We start from the raw sequence: 15,538 nt of genomic DNA on the forward strand, positions 1-15,538 counted from the left end.
GCCATATAAGTACATATAATGTGCATTACTAGCAATGAGAATAGGAAACAAAACTGAATTCACTCTCATTCATGCCCAAAGAACCCAAACCTGTAACATCATAAAGAGTAGAAGGGATCATGTACCACAATTATCCAATGTACCACAGTGATCTTTCAGAAATGTCTATATTGAATACTGTGCCTTATGTACCAGGTATGGCTTCCTTCACAAAAGAGTAACTTTCTAAGCCCAGGTTAGGTAAGTCTCAGAGAAGAGACGCCTTAAAACCGAGCTGGGCTCAGAGTATGAATGCTCAGAGTATAGAATCGATGGCCTGCCCAGCTTGGCAGGGTCGCCTGGGGCTGCAATGCATGCGCACCTGGCAGGGAGCCATCCTGGGCGGCACTTGTTCCCTGAAGGGCTGTATGTGATCTGTGATAACCTCCCCTGTCGGGACATACGGCCCTCGCCTGCCTTCCACCTTCCAGTGTTAATGCCTTTCCCTTCTGGCCTGGGGAGTAAAAAAGCACGGAGATAGCTGCTTTTCTCTTATGGGAAAGAAACGTCCCTGGAGCAGGGAAGGGAGAGGCGGAGAGAGCACCCGTGTGACTTTGGAAACACAGGGGCTGTGTTCCCGCTCGTCCTCCCACTGGCTCCCCACGTGCAGAAGCACTGCCAAAGGGCCTCAGCGACGTTCGGCTCCTATAAAGCAGCTACTTCCAACTGCTAATGGGGAGCAAAATAATGAAGGGAGGCCAAGAAGTGCTCGACAAAGTGATAATAGGGAGATTATGACATCTGTGGCCCCATTTGGTCTCCAGTCAATAAAGCACACAGCCCAAGTAACTCTCCCACTTCCCCATTACTGCTGGAAACAGGGCTGGTCCTGCTAAGAGGAGAGGTTTGGAACGTAATACATGAGAACCTCCGTTCCATCTCACACTCAGGTCAGCCTGCCCCCTCCTCACCTGAAACAGCATAAGCTCCAACACAATTCCAGATCCTGTTTCACAGCCCCAGGCTTCCTATGTTCACCTGCTTCCAGGGCCTTTTGCCAGCCATATCTGTATGTAGTGCAGTGTATTCTATTTTCCTCTAAGACCTAACTTAAAAGAAGAGGGTTGCTGTCTTTAAAATCACATTGCAAATGCTCGTCTGAGCTTTCCTAGAATCTAATGTTTAGATTTCCCCTTTCTGACCTAGCCCATGAGCATGGTGCTTTTCCTCCATTGTGAGAGAAGAGGAGCTTCTGAGCTCAGAAAGAGCAAGTTAAACACCAACGACAGAGATAGCGTCTTTGGAGAGCACTGCGGGGAGAGCCTCCATTGCATGCTGCCAGCAATTCTATTTCATCAGTCTCATGGAATTAAAATGGAAAGTTTTTTTCTTTTTTGAAAGAACAAAACTCAAAAACGGAAAGGCTCGAGGTTTGGGGGTGGGGTGGTGAATAAGCCAATCATTTTAGCATGAAAATGTGGAACCAACTTTTTGTTAATAAAGATCAAAACATGAGTAATAAAGAGTGAGTTACACAGAATGAGTTGTCACCTACCATCATGACATCCCTTCAAACGTATCCTGGGAACAGGTCTGCCCAATTAATGAGAATCAGGATTGTTGTCATATAATTTCTAATTCCAGTCATCTAAATATATAACTAATCAGCTAACACAATCATAATGTTTCTTCAACTACAATCTGAGTTTTACTTTAACCAGCCACCAAAGAAAAGATAATAATCCCACGCAAAGAGAATGTGCCTTTGAAACAAAACTAGAATTTTGAATGGTTTGTCCTACAAATCTACAGTGACATGAGCTTTGGAACACAAGTGCACTCACTCTCAAATTCAACATAAAATGTAATTCTCTGCAGAAACACTGTCCAGAAAGCTAATGAGGGGACACCTAGATCTAGTACTTTATTTTATTGTGCACATGTACGTGCCTGTATTTACAACCTCTTCCATCACAGGTATTGGAATCTTCTTTACAAAAAAAAAATGTATGGAGGAAGGATTTACTGAGAGGAACACATAACTATAGATATAATACTAAACTAGAAAGGCAACAAAAATAGAGGAAACTCACACCTAATAAGGACATGATAGCCAGGACAACCAGGGAGAAACATAAGGAGGAGAGGAGGCTAGAGGGTCAAGGGTGAAAGAGTCGGCATGGCAACAGCCACTTTACCTAAGGTGGTTATTAGGAACAATTTCATAGCTGATATATATTTTACTGGTGCCCTCTCACCCTGCAAAAGGAGAGTCTCAGATTTATTGAGAGAAGAAATCCAATGATGATAACCTTATCCATTCACGTACCTTTCCATTTTAGCTGTTATTTATAAAATGGTGATACCTAGGGTCTCTGAAATCTCAGCCTCAGAGGTGGATGGGAAGATGGAGAGCAGAGGATCAGATTTGGAAGACGAGTCCTGCGTTAGAGTAAGCGTTGGGGTGCAGTAACTAGAGACAGTCTCAGGTTAGAAAATGAAGAGGAAAAATGGATGCAATGGGAGGGGGGGAAACAAGAAGGGTACCTATAGACTATGAAGTCATAATTTCCTAAGAGAAGGAGAAAATGACAAACTATTCATCTAACAAGATTCTAGCCAGGTTTTTAGAGAGCTTAGGGAAAGTATGCGAGGGCAGAACATAGGTACAAATTGATAGCCCGACAGCTGGATTCAGCCAGCAGACATATTTTGTTTGGCTTGCACTACTTATTTAGCTTGAAATGCTGCAGATTGGCAGTTTAGGCTGGGCTCAGCTGGGTGATTCTCCAGTCCTGGCTGGGCGTTGTTCTATATCAGCAGTCACTTATAGGCTTTGCTGATTGTGGCTGGACACTGTCACATCTCTAGATAAGGACAACTTGACTAACTCAACCCTAGTCCACGTGGTCTGTCATTCCCCAGATAAGTCAGCCTGGGCTTGTCCATATGGTGGTTGGGCAGCGTTTCAAGAAGGTGAGAGGAAGCGCACAAGAAATGGTACCGTGTTAGGGACTTCCTTGGTGGTCCAGTGGTTAAGAATCCACCATGCAGTGCAGGAAACATGGGTTCAATCCCTGGTCAGGGAACTAGATCCCAAATCCCTGAAGCAACCAAGCCCAAGCACCACAGCTGGAGAGTTCATGTACCACAAGGAAGAGCCCATGTGCTGCAACTAAGACCCAATGCAGTCAAATAAATTTATTTAAAAAAAAAAAAAAACGCTTTTTTGAAAAAAACAAATGGCATCTTGTCACTTTTGCAGCATTCTATTTGCAAAGTAATTTATAAAGTCAATCTGAGTTTCAAGGGTGGAAGAATAGATTTCATCCCTTGATGGGAGAAGGTACAAAGGTCCTTTGCAAAGGGGAGTGGGTGTTGGATGCATGAAAAATTGTAGCCATTTTTGCACATACTTTCCTGTCTGGTAACTACATTTCTTATATCTGGTAAATTCAGGTAAATGCCTGAATTTCTGAGTGACAATAATCATCTGAATCCAAGTTATGGTTGCGCCTTCTCCGTGACTATGCCCATCAAGGTTCCTGGCATGCCTTAGTATCCTCCTCTGGTTACAATCCACCACCCTGATATATATACATTTCCTTTTTCTCCTTTATTATCTTCTCACTTTATTAAGTAAATAGAAAGGAAGGAAACAAGCTAATATTTCCTTCCTTGTATATTAAGGGATCTATTCTTTCACTGTATCTCTTGTTTTGTTCCCTCATAATGAAATCTTTCCTTCTATGATCACTTCTCTTGACCCCACTTATTTTATTATTGCTTAAACATTCTCACATTAAATGAAAATGAATGTAATTTCTAGGAGATAACATTGCCCACAAGGATCCCTTTAAGGCATTACAGCCTTGGTATGGTACAGAGAGGTTCCAAAGTCAAAAAGGTATGCTGATTAGTCTTACAAAAGCTTGTATCTGTCCACTGATAAGGAGCAGAAAGCCTAAGTATATTTCAAACACATTTTTCAAATTCTCTGGACTAGAAAAAGAAATTATTCAGATCATAAAGTTCTTAACCATCCTCTCCTTCTTCTATTGCTAGTTGTTTCATCAGTGATTCCAGGCAAGAAAAATCACTTCTGCTGTATCTGTGGTCTGGCCATGGAATTCCGGCCCCAGTTCAACTTCCTTTTCCTCTGTTCCTCTCACCTCCAAGTGTAGAAATCACACTCATCTTTCGGATTCAATTCCAATGCCACCTGAACTTCCCTGATTTCTCCCTCTCTCCTCTACCTCATGCCTTACGTCTTCACAAGACATTCTGCCATGATATTTACCTAAATGTGTAGCTTATATGTACCTCTCTCCCCTTCTCTTTACTTAGCACCCAGTAAACTCTAATTGTCATTCTACCCTTTGAATATCTAGGATAGAGTTTTCCATGTTGCAGACTCTGAAGATTTGTCAGAGGAATAAGTGAATACGTGATTTTAATTTTGGTTTATCTCCAACCTTACATTAATTTGCATGGTACTTCTATCTGTTTCAAAATGCTGACATGTGTATTATCTCATGTTTTCCCCCACAACAACCAAGAAGCTTCAGTAAAAGGATTATGAGTTCATGTTTGGAATAGGGGAAATTGAGGACTGCCGTAGTTAAATGATTTGTCTAAGGTCACTCAGGTAATGACTGATTCAGTTCAGTTCAGTCACTCAGTCGTGTCTGACTCTTTGTGACCCCATGGACTGCAGCACACTAGGCTTCCCTGTCCATCACCACCTCCCGGAGCTTACTCAAATTCATATCCATTGAGTCAGTGAGGCCATTCAACCATCTCATCCTCGGTCATCCCCTTCTCCTCCTGTCTTCAATCTTTCCCAGCATCAGGGTCTTTTCAACTGAGTCAGCTCTTTGCAGCAGGTGGACAAAATATTGGAGTTTAAGCTTCAGCATCAGTCCTTCCAATGAATATTCAGGACTGATTTCCTTTAGGATGGACTGGCTGGATCTCCTTGCAGTCCGAGGGACTCTCAAGAGTCTTCTTCTCTAGCACCACAGTTCAAAAGCATCAATTCTTTGGCTCTCAGCTTTCTTTATAGGCCAACTGTCACATCCATACATGACTATTGGAAAAGCCATAGCCTTGACTAGATGGACTAATTGGGCTAGGATAAAAACGCAGGTCTCCTGGCTTTAGTCTAGTGTTCTTTGTTATCATGGGCTCAGTGACAGCATTCTAATTTAAAAATTAAATATAAATTGTATGGCACTGGCGGGGGGTGGGGTGTGGAGGAGGATCCTCCCAAGAAGTCAAAGGTCATTAACAGGCCACAGTGCCTCAACAATTCCCTGGACTGGTTGCTACAGGTATCTACATCAGCTGGCAATGACAGTCAAAGTCCTCCCCACACAGAGATGTCCATCAATACTGAAAGCCAGTCTTTAATGGACTGGATATGGCAAGTTGCCAGTTCCCAAGCTAGTTTCCTTCTGGCCTCCATAAATGAAGTGATTTTTTCCATCTAAGACAGATAATAAAACATAAGCTTGCCTACTATCCTTCACCATAATTTCATTCGAATGGAGCCTCAGAATACCCCTAATGGTAGGTCATGGTCTCTTCCATTTTACAGAGGAAAAAATCTAGATTCAAAGGTTAAATGACTTAACCCAGAGTCACCTAGTTAGAGGATAGCAGACACTGAACCCAAGTGTCTCTGTGAATCCTCTGCCATCCATCTGCTGGCTGTGAAATATTTTCTAATAATCATCTCCACAAAGATCTTGAGGCAATTCTACAACAGTCAGAAGAGAATGAGATCACTTTTCTCTGCTCTTTCTCTCCTTACTATCTTCCCTGCAGTTGCTGGGGGCTCAATTCAACTTTATCCCTTGGCCAAGCAATGTATCTACCTTCAGATAGTTGAGTGAGACAGTTAGGAACATTGTCTTGTCTTGTCAGGTGGGGTTAATGAGAAGAAAGTGCTTCCTAGGAAGTTAAAGGAATTAGATCATTTTCACAAATGACTTGGTAGATAGAGTACTTGGCATATAGTAACTTCTATGCAATGTTAATGATGGTGACAATATTATTGATGCATTCACAAGAAGCTACTAACTTATGACCTCTAACATTTAAACAATTTGGAAGAAAAGAATTTAGGGGGGAAAATAGTATAAATCAGTCATCCCATTTGAGAATCAGTGATCATAAAATCAAGGTGAAAACCATAAAATGATTGTTTTAGGTAGATTGAGGGATGAATGGTGTGTGAATGTTTGTCACTGACTCATTTATTCATTTATTATATATGTTAGGAACTGGTGGTGCAAACATGAGTAAGATATAGACCTGCTTTACAACTTCAAATAGGAAATATTTGGCACTGGGTAATAGATAACATTTATTAAACACATAACACTGCTCAAAGCACTTCATACATATTACACCATTCAACACATAACGATCCTCTGGATTAATTCTATTGTAGTTGTTCAGTCGCTAAGTCATGCCTTTTGCATCACATGGACTGCAGCACGCCAGGCTTCCCTGTCCTTCACTGTCTCCTGGAGTTTGCTCAAACTCATGTTCATTGAGTCGATGATGCCATGAACCATCTCATCCTCTGTCTCCCCACTTCTCCTGCTGCCTTCAATCATTCACAGCACCAGGGTCTTTTCCAGTGAGTTGGCTCGTCGCATCAAGTGGCCAAAGTATTGGAGTTTCAGCTTCAGCACCAGTCCTTTCAATGAATATTCAGGGTTGATCCTTTTTAGAACTGACTAGTTTGATCTTCTTGCTGTCCAAGAGGCTCTCAAGAGTCCTCTGGGTCACCCACATTGCAGGCAGATTCTTTATTATCTGAGCCACCAGGGAAGTCTTTCATCTATTTTTATCTTTTAGTTTACAGAGGAGGAAACTGAGACAGATTAAGTAATTTACTTGAGGTCACACTGCTAATTGACAAAAGTGAGACAAAACCCAGGGAATCTGACTGCAAAGCCAGTACGCTCTTAACCACTGCTCTACGTTATCACTTGGTGAAGATTTAATAAACAGATTTTGAAGTCAACTAATATTTGCAGTAAGAGAGTCAAGTATGACTGAGCAAGACCCTATGGGACCCCTCTCCCCAGGTCCTCTGCTGTAGCTCCTCTCTGAAGTATTTAGACAACTGTATTTGATGCATATTCCCTAAGTTGTTTTACTAATGCTAAAACCCCGACTGAGTGGAAGAAGTTAACTACTCAATGACCTTGAGCAAGTACCCCCTAGACCTACTAAAGGCTGAAGATTGATAGTGTTAACCCCTGTGACACCGCCCTCTTACCTCACCATCAACCAATCAGAGAATCATGCCCAAGCTCATCACAAACCCTGCAACTCCTCTCCCTCACCTAGCCTTTAAATGCTTCCCCAAAACCTACTGGGCAGTTCGGGCTTTTTGAGCATGAGCTGCCCTGGATTCCTCATTTGGCATCTTACAAGAAATTCTGCACTTTCCTGGACTATAACAGGTATCAGTAGATTGGCTTTATTGCACATGGGAGAGCAAAACCATGTTTGGTTTTGTAACATAAGTGCTTGAGCAGAAGTGTCCCCAGGATGTGAAGAGGCTGTAGACTCAATGGGGATGGTCTCTGTCTGGGGTGGGTGGGGCTCAGGAATGTCCCTAAGGAGACAATGATAGAGAAAGGAGAGGGCATTTCAGAGGGAAGTTACAGTCTCTGCAAAGATTCAAAGTGCTCATGGAAAATTACATCCAAGATTCCAACACAGAAGGCCTGTACCATTTCTCTCTACTCAAAATGGGGTCAGGAGTCCCCCTTGCAACATGCGGCTTCCTAAGTGGCTCAGTGGTAAAGAACCACTGACAATGCAGGAGAGGTGAGTTCAATCCCTGGGTCAGGAAGATGCCTTGGAGAAGGAAATGGCAACCCACTCCAGTCCTCTTGCCTGGGGAATCTCACGGATAGAGGAGCCCAGGGGGCTACAGCACCACAGGGTCGTAAAAGAGTCCAGCACAATTTAGCAACTAAACAACAACAGACAACAATCTCAGTATGGAGTCAGGGATTGCCCATCAAAAGGGGTAGAGGGAGCAAGGATTCTTCTATCCATCTCCCTCACTCTAGCTATAAGGGACTCTTGGAGCCTGTGTCCCATACAGACCTACCTGCTCAGTGCATATTAATAAATGCTCAATGAATGCATAAGCCCCCTTTCCCGGACAGGGGCTAGAGACAAAGTGGGAGCAGGACCTCTGAGTGTGTGCCAAAGGTAGATACTTGTGGAGACAGAGGATGGGGAAGGAGTGATATAGGAAAATGGAAACTTTTTAACCAAGGATTCATTTTAACCAGGATCCCTTTTAACCAAGGTATTATAGAACCTGTTCTTCTCCTAAGTATCTTTCCTGGTTCCAGGGAAAGTCAGCCCTACTGTACTTTCCCTATTTGATTCCACTACTTCTATGATTTTTAAAAATCTTTTACCCTGAAGGGCAAGGAAAAGTGGGGAAAAAAGTACTGCGTTCTCTGAAACACACTCCACCCCCACCTAGACCATTTGCACCAGCCACAGGTAGAGCCTTCAGTTATAAACGCAGAAGAGAAAAACAAAGGCACAGAGATGCTGATTCTAAATCTTTGAGCTCTCAAAGGACTGTTAGAAGATATATCTACATTTCAAAGGGAAACCAGACTCAGACTCCCTGGGTGTTTGTAGGAAGATCTGAGATAAGAAGTTTAGGATCGTCTGGACGATCAGGAGAAAGAGTTTAGTCTGCAGAAAGAATGAGAGATGGACACTAGGTCAAGGGAATTTTGGAAATAATAATAAAAATAGCCCACCAGCCTCTGTGACTATGTTTGTGGACTCCACTTAGTTACTAGGTCAAGGGAATTTTGGAAATAATAATAAAAATAACCCACCAGCCTCTGTGACTATGTTTGTGGACTCCACTTAGTTACTGTTGTGGACCCCAGGGTAGGCCTTCCTTGGAGGCTTAGTGGTAAAGAATCCACCTGCCAATGCAGAAGATAGAGGTTTGAGCCCTGGGTCAGCAAGATCCCCTGGAGAAGGAAAGGGCAACCCACTCCAGTATTCTTGCCTGGGAAATCCCATGGACAGAGGAGCTTGGTGGGCTATAGTCCATGAGGTCACAAAAGAGTCTGGATACGACTCAGTGACTAAACAACAAGTGGTTAAGGAAACAGAAATGGAAATAGAAATCGCTCGCGCAGTCTGAATGCCTTAGCCCTGACAGACAATGGCAGTTGCCCAAGATCCAGCCCCCTTCTCCAATCAACGCTGACCACAGCTCCCAGGACCTCAGTGAGGACACTCAGAACAGACAACCGGGGTCACAATATACAGTAGTATAGGTTGTCGCTTTATGGGTAGACCAAAACAACCCTAGGGTTTCTCTCGTTAAAGATTATGCCTCTGCCTCCTGGCAGATGAACAGCTCCACGTAGAATTTAAGTTCAGTATGGAGAAAGAAGCCTTCCCAGGTGGCACTAGCGGTAAAGAACCCACCTGCCAATGCAGGAGACAAAAGAGATGCGGGTTCAATCCCTACGTCAGGAAGATCCTCTGGCGGAGGGTATGGCAACCCCACTCCAGTATTTTTGCCTGGAGAATCCCATGGACAGAGGAGCCTGGTGGGCTACACTCCATGGGGTCACAAAGAGTCAGACATGACTAAAGCAACTTAGTGCAACTTAGCGTGGGGCAGCATGGCACACAGGAATAAACAGAAGTTTCTTGCATACTTGAACCAAGATTCACACCTGTTACTCATCCTCCCTACTGTAACACCCAAGTCTATTAAACTACAGGATTTACCTCTTTCAACCCTAAGATCCTGTCTGTTATAAACGCACTGTCGCTTTAGAAATGTTTGTTTGAAGATATCTTATCCTCTCCATTCTCTCTACTAAGTTATCTTTGATCCTATACTGTTACAGTTCATGTCACCAGTGATATTTACATAAAATACAGGTTCCTGGGTCTTAAGAATCAGACTCATCAGCTCCAAGACCATGAAGCATTCTTCTTTGGCAACTTCCTGCAGCCCCGTATCTCTGTCATCTGAAATCTGCCCTTGGAGAGGTACCTCACAGCCCAGATCCTAGCATTCTCCAGTTTCCTCTTAGGTGATAACTGTGTTTTCCTAGCTAGTTTTCTTCCTCCAGGGAAAAAAAAAAAAGTGTAAACATTTTAACCCAGGAAAGAGAAAAATAAATAAGCATATTATGTGCCAACCACTGGGCTAGAGGGGTTCCCAAATAAGTTCTCATTCAATTCTGACAAAAACCCTTCAAGGTAAGGTTGCAGGGTATGTTATGTCAAAGCTTAATTTTCTAAATGTTAAAAACATTATTGTTACATAAACATATAGTGAGTATGTGTCAAATTTTATTTAGCTCATTATTAAGAAAACTAGCAGGATGGTTAAACCAATTAAAAAGAGTTATGAAAAACAAAAATTATAGTCAGTTGGGGTGGGGGGAAGGGAATTGAGGGGGGGGGGCAGAAATACTGAGAAAGTATTGCTAAGTTAGTTACAAAACTAGTTAATGTCCTCAGTTCAGTTCAGTTCAGTTGCTCAGTCATATCGGACTCTTTGCGACCCCATGGACTGCAACACGCCAGGCTTCCCTGTCCGTCGCCAACTCCTGGAGCTTCCTCAAACTCATGTCCATCAAGTCGGTGATGCCATCCAACCATCTCATCCCCTGTCATCCCTTTCTTCTCCCACCTTCACTCTTTCCTAGCTCAGGGTCTTTTCAAATGAGTCAGTTGTTTGCATCAGGTGACCAAAGTATTGGAGTTTCAGCTTCAGCATCAGTCTTTCCAATGAATATTCAGGACTCATTTCCTTTAGGATTGACTGGTTAGATATCCTTGTAGTCCAAGGGACTCTCAAGAGTCTTCACCAATACCACAGTCCAAAAGCATCAATTCTTCAGCACTCAGCTTTCTTTATAGTCCAACTCTCACAACCATACATGACTATTGGAAAAACCATAGCTTTGACTAGATGGACCTTTGTTGGGCCAAAGTAATGTCTCTGCTTTTTAATATGCTATCTAGATTGTTAAAAGCTTTTCTTCCAATGAGCAAGTGTCTTTTAATTTTCATGGCTGCAATCACCATCTGCAGTGATTTTGGAGCCCAAGAAAATAAAGTCTCACATTGTTTCCGTGGTTTCCCCCATGTATTTGCCATGAAGTGATGGGGATGCCATGATTTTAGTTTTCTGAATGTTGAGTTTTAAGCCAACTTTTTCACTTTCACCAAGCGGTCCTACAAGGCAATAAAACCACAACTTTTGTGGCAATCTTCTACACTGGACAGATGTGTATGGTATCACATCTTATTCGTTTTCTAGAATCACAGGAAAAGACCCTGATGCTGCAAAAGATTGAAGGCATGAGAAGGGGATGTTGGATAGCATCCTCAACTCAATGCACATGAGTTTGAGCAAATTCACAGAAATGGTGAAGAACATGGAAGCTTGGTGTGCTGCAGTCCAGGAGGAAAGAATCAGACATGACTGAGTAACTGAACAACAGCAAAAGAACTGGAAAATATCTAGACCCTAATCAATTATGCAAAGCTACATTTCCCTAAGTAGTCAAATGTCCTTTAGGTGGACTTTTTAGATAATCTTCTTAATGTGGCATTAAAAGATCACATTATGTTTTTTGTGCCTGATATCCTGTCACAAATTTGGGGTTCAGAGTACATAGTCCCTTGCTATGATCACAAATAAGTAAAAGAACCATATATCCATGCTAACGTGTATCTGATTTCAAAGCCCAGCTTTCTCCTACTATGTTATGCAGTTAGACACATAAACACAGTGTTAGGTATTCAGTAAATGTTTCTAAATTGATTGATACAAGAGTAGCATCCAAAAGCTTAGTTTATAAAATACTAGTTGGATAGTTAATTCCTATCACAGGGTGCTTAAATTACTCAGTGGCAATTCTTTTACACACAGTAAAAGGGAATTTGGACGACGGTCCTTAAATTCTGAGTTGGATCCTACATTTCAGAAAGGCAAGCACCATCTTGATTGCCTCTACTGTAAGCAAGACTGTCTTAGCTGTTGCAGATGTAGCACTTTAACTTCATACACTTGTCCTTAGATAATCACTCAACAAATATTTCTGATCACCTACTGGATATGGTGGGAAACCTGGTCCCACCAGTTCCACAATTCAAGTTATTTTAAGGCATATAAAAATAAATGTTTTGAGAAATGTAAGATTTTGCTTCAGATGATCAGAGGTAAGGTAACCTAGTATTAAGTAACGATGGCACTCACTTGCTAAAATTAAAAACTGTCTTGGTGGTTAGGAGAGCATGTTGACTTCCTTTTCTTTATTTCTAGTAATTCCCTACCCTACTGAGGAATGCCATCAAAGGTAACTTTTGGTAACTGGCAATGAAAGAGAAACAATATTGTTTTTATCTTCAAGACAAATGCAAAGTGTTTTCATTTGGGAGGAGCTGAACAATTCTGCAGTAAGCTATAGCCCTTTTCCTTTCTATACAACTTCAGTAAATCTATCACATTACCAAACACTGATTCCCATGCTGATTTGTATGGGTGTAGTACTGATTCTGGACAGCAGAGGTCACTATTAACAGATACACTAGATGACCAAATTTTAATAAATGTAAAAGAGTTAGAGGAGGAAGCAGTTTTGCCTAAATTCTGTATTCTGTGGTCAGTGTACAAAATGACTACAAATATTATGCACCCTCTGAGACCCTTACCACCTCCTTTCCACCACACACATACTGCAAAAAAAAAAAAAGTTTTCAGAAAGACAGTGTATACTGGCATTCCACTGATTTAAAACAATAGAAAATTGGTAAAATAAGGAAGAGGTTGGCATTCAGGTGACTAAGAATACATAAGTAATCAACAAATTATTCTCTTAAAAAACATACATAAAAAATTCCCATCTTTGCCCAGTGATAATCATCAAACTGAGACAGACGACAAAACTACCACCTGGCCATTGATTAAGAAGTCAGCCACACCTGACTCCACACATAATCAGGAGAACTCTAGGACCCAAGATCACTCACCTTTAGTCTGATCAACTGCTGGTAATAAAACATGCAAATCATAAACAAGAGTTCAAGTCAAGAGTACTAGCAAGTCTAGATAGCTCTCAACATTGGAAGACTGGACTGTTAGTGTCCAGGCCCTAACTGGCCAGTGGTTCTCAAGCTTTCATCTAAAGCAGAATCATCTGGAAGTTCTTGCTAAAACACAGACTGTAGGTCCCATCCTCAGGGTTTCTGATTCAGTAAGTCTGAAGCGGGGCCCAATAATCTGCAGTTCTAACTGGTTCTCAGGTGATGCTGCTGTTGGTCCAGGGACCACACTTTGAGAACCACTGCTCTCTACCAAAGCCTGTATGACACGACCAACACAACACCATGGCCAGATATGGGGAAAGGAGGGAAGCTTCATTCTACTCATTCTAGAGCTCAAGAAGCCACCTTCTGGTAGGTTGGAACTAAATCTAATAACATTGCTATTTTGTTGATGTTTTAATCATGTCCTGTGTCATCTCATTATTTTTCTTCTGCCCTTATCTCCATGTTATTAAATGTTTTACTGGTTATGTCACTGCTTCCTATCAACCTGTCCGGCACCAGCACCTCAGTGTTTGTGTTGAGTTCTTTATCTCAAGTTAAACAGCTCTATAAAGGAGTTATAATTTCTGGAAACATTAAATTTAGAGCAATAGACAAAAAACATAAAGTGACAAAGAAAGCAAGTAAAGCCATGATCAAATGAGAAGGGTTTCAGGGAGAACAGCTTGAAAAGGCTTCCCTAACCTGGATTTTCTAAAGATAGATCTGAGTTCCCCCTCCTTTGGCCTGTTGTTTTGCTCAGTCATTAGCAGGCAGGCTGGATCTTGACAGGGCATTAAACAGGATGCTAAAACACGACATCAACTACCATGCTAATAGATGGAACTATCAGCAGTAAAAACATGGGGAGTGAATATAATGCAAAAGCCATAGCAAAATATCACTGACTCATGAATTCATCTCTCAATCTCCCAGAAATATATATTAGTGCTTTCACCGTTACATTCATTGGGTCAGACAGAGGCAGGTGAATAACCACAGTACAGCTAAAAAGGGTCTTTAGTGCTCTCATGAAAGAATCCACCTCATTTCTCAGGGCTGTGAGTGAATGAAAGTAAGAAATTACAACAGAAATCACACTTCAATCTTCACTCTAGGCTAGGTTACAATGAAGACTATAATAATACATAATAAATATGCAGCAAACCATGCCTGATAAAGGAGAAGCTCATCTGCCGGTACCCAGTACACATCCATCATAGCTTGTACAATAGGCCAACTGCTCCACGTTGCAGGAGTCATGCAACTCGCCAGTAATTACAGGCACGAGAATTTCCTGTGCACGGAGCAAAAGGAAGTAAAGGTGACTTTAATGATACAGGCCCATATAGAGCTGCTTTGCGTGCAAAACTGCCCCGTTATAACCCTGTTACAACCCTTGCCTTTTGAGATGAATATTTATAAAGAAGTTTCTGGAACAACAAGTTCGTTTTAGACCCATGCTACAATCAAATAGGTTAGGTTTAAAGGGTCCAGACTTCAGAATGTGAGAATGTCCAGGGTTAGGAGGGCTGAGAGGCAAGATGAATTCTAACCATAACTTCAACACAGTACTTTAAAAATAATATTTTATTAATTCAGCCCACATACAGACTTCTCCAGGCAGACAGAATTTGCATTTTACCCAGTTCTCTTTGTGATAAATATCAGAAACAGAGGACAAGGCCCCCACTAGCATTTAGAAAGCTTAGAGGAATCCCTGCCCACTGGGTTTTGGGGGTGGTGCAGCATCTCCGGTCCATAATTGCCATGTGCTGTCAGCGGCTTGCTGTAGAGCACAGAGCATATGGCGTCCTCTAAGGGTTTGCTACCTTTTTTTTTTTTTTTTTTTTAAACACATGAGTCGGTCGGTCACTCTAGCCCCTCTGTGGGATAATTCAAACAGCTGATGCCATCCAACTTAAAGGTGGGGAGAACTCTTTGTCTCGCTTTCTATCTCTCTGGTTGGTGTAGGGTCACAGCATTTTACCTGTGGCTAATTTAGTAGCTCCTGGTTAACTGTTACCTCTGAAACCTATGGTGGATTCATGTTGATATTTGGCAGAAAACAACAAAATTCTATAAAGCAATTATCTTTCAGTTAAAAATCTTTTTAAAAATAGAATGGAACAATTCATTCTGTCCACAGAGCACTTTAGATCCAAACAGGTAGTATATTTTATGCAGCCAGAAATTAGCTTTTAGATGAAATTTTAGATGAATGGCATTTTAGATGAAAATAAATTGCAAATTTGTTTTTATTTCCCTAGCCCTGAGAGATATTGGGAATATCATTGATCTAAGATCACCTCTGCTTAGAGAAAGACAGAAAAATAATTTCAGTCTTAGTCAAAATCTTGTAATGCAATTTATAGAATAGGATTTTCCTTCTATTTTTTTGTTTTGATCAGAACAGGAGGAT

The sequence above is a fragment of the Oryx dammah genome, unplaced genomic scaffold, assembly GCF_014754425.2.
Source record: "Oryx dammah isolate SB20612 unplaced genomic scaffold, SCBI_Odam_1.1 HiC_scaffold_29, whole genome shotgun sequence".
NCBI classification, from domain to species: Eukaryota; Metazoa; Chordata; class Mammalia; order Artiodactyla; family Bovidae; genus Oryx; species Oryx dammah.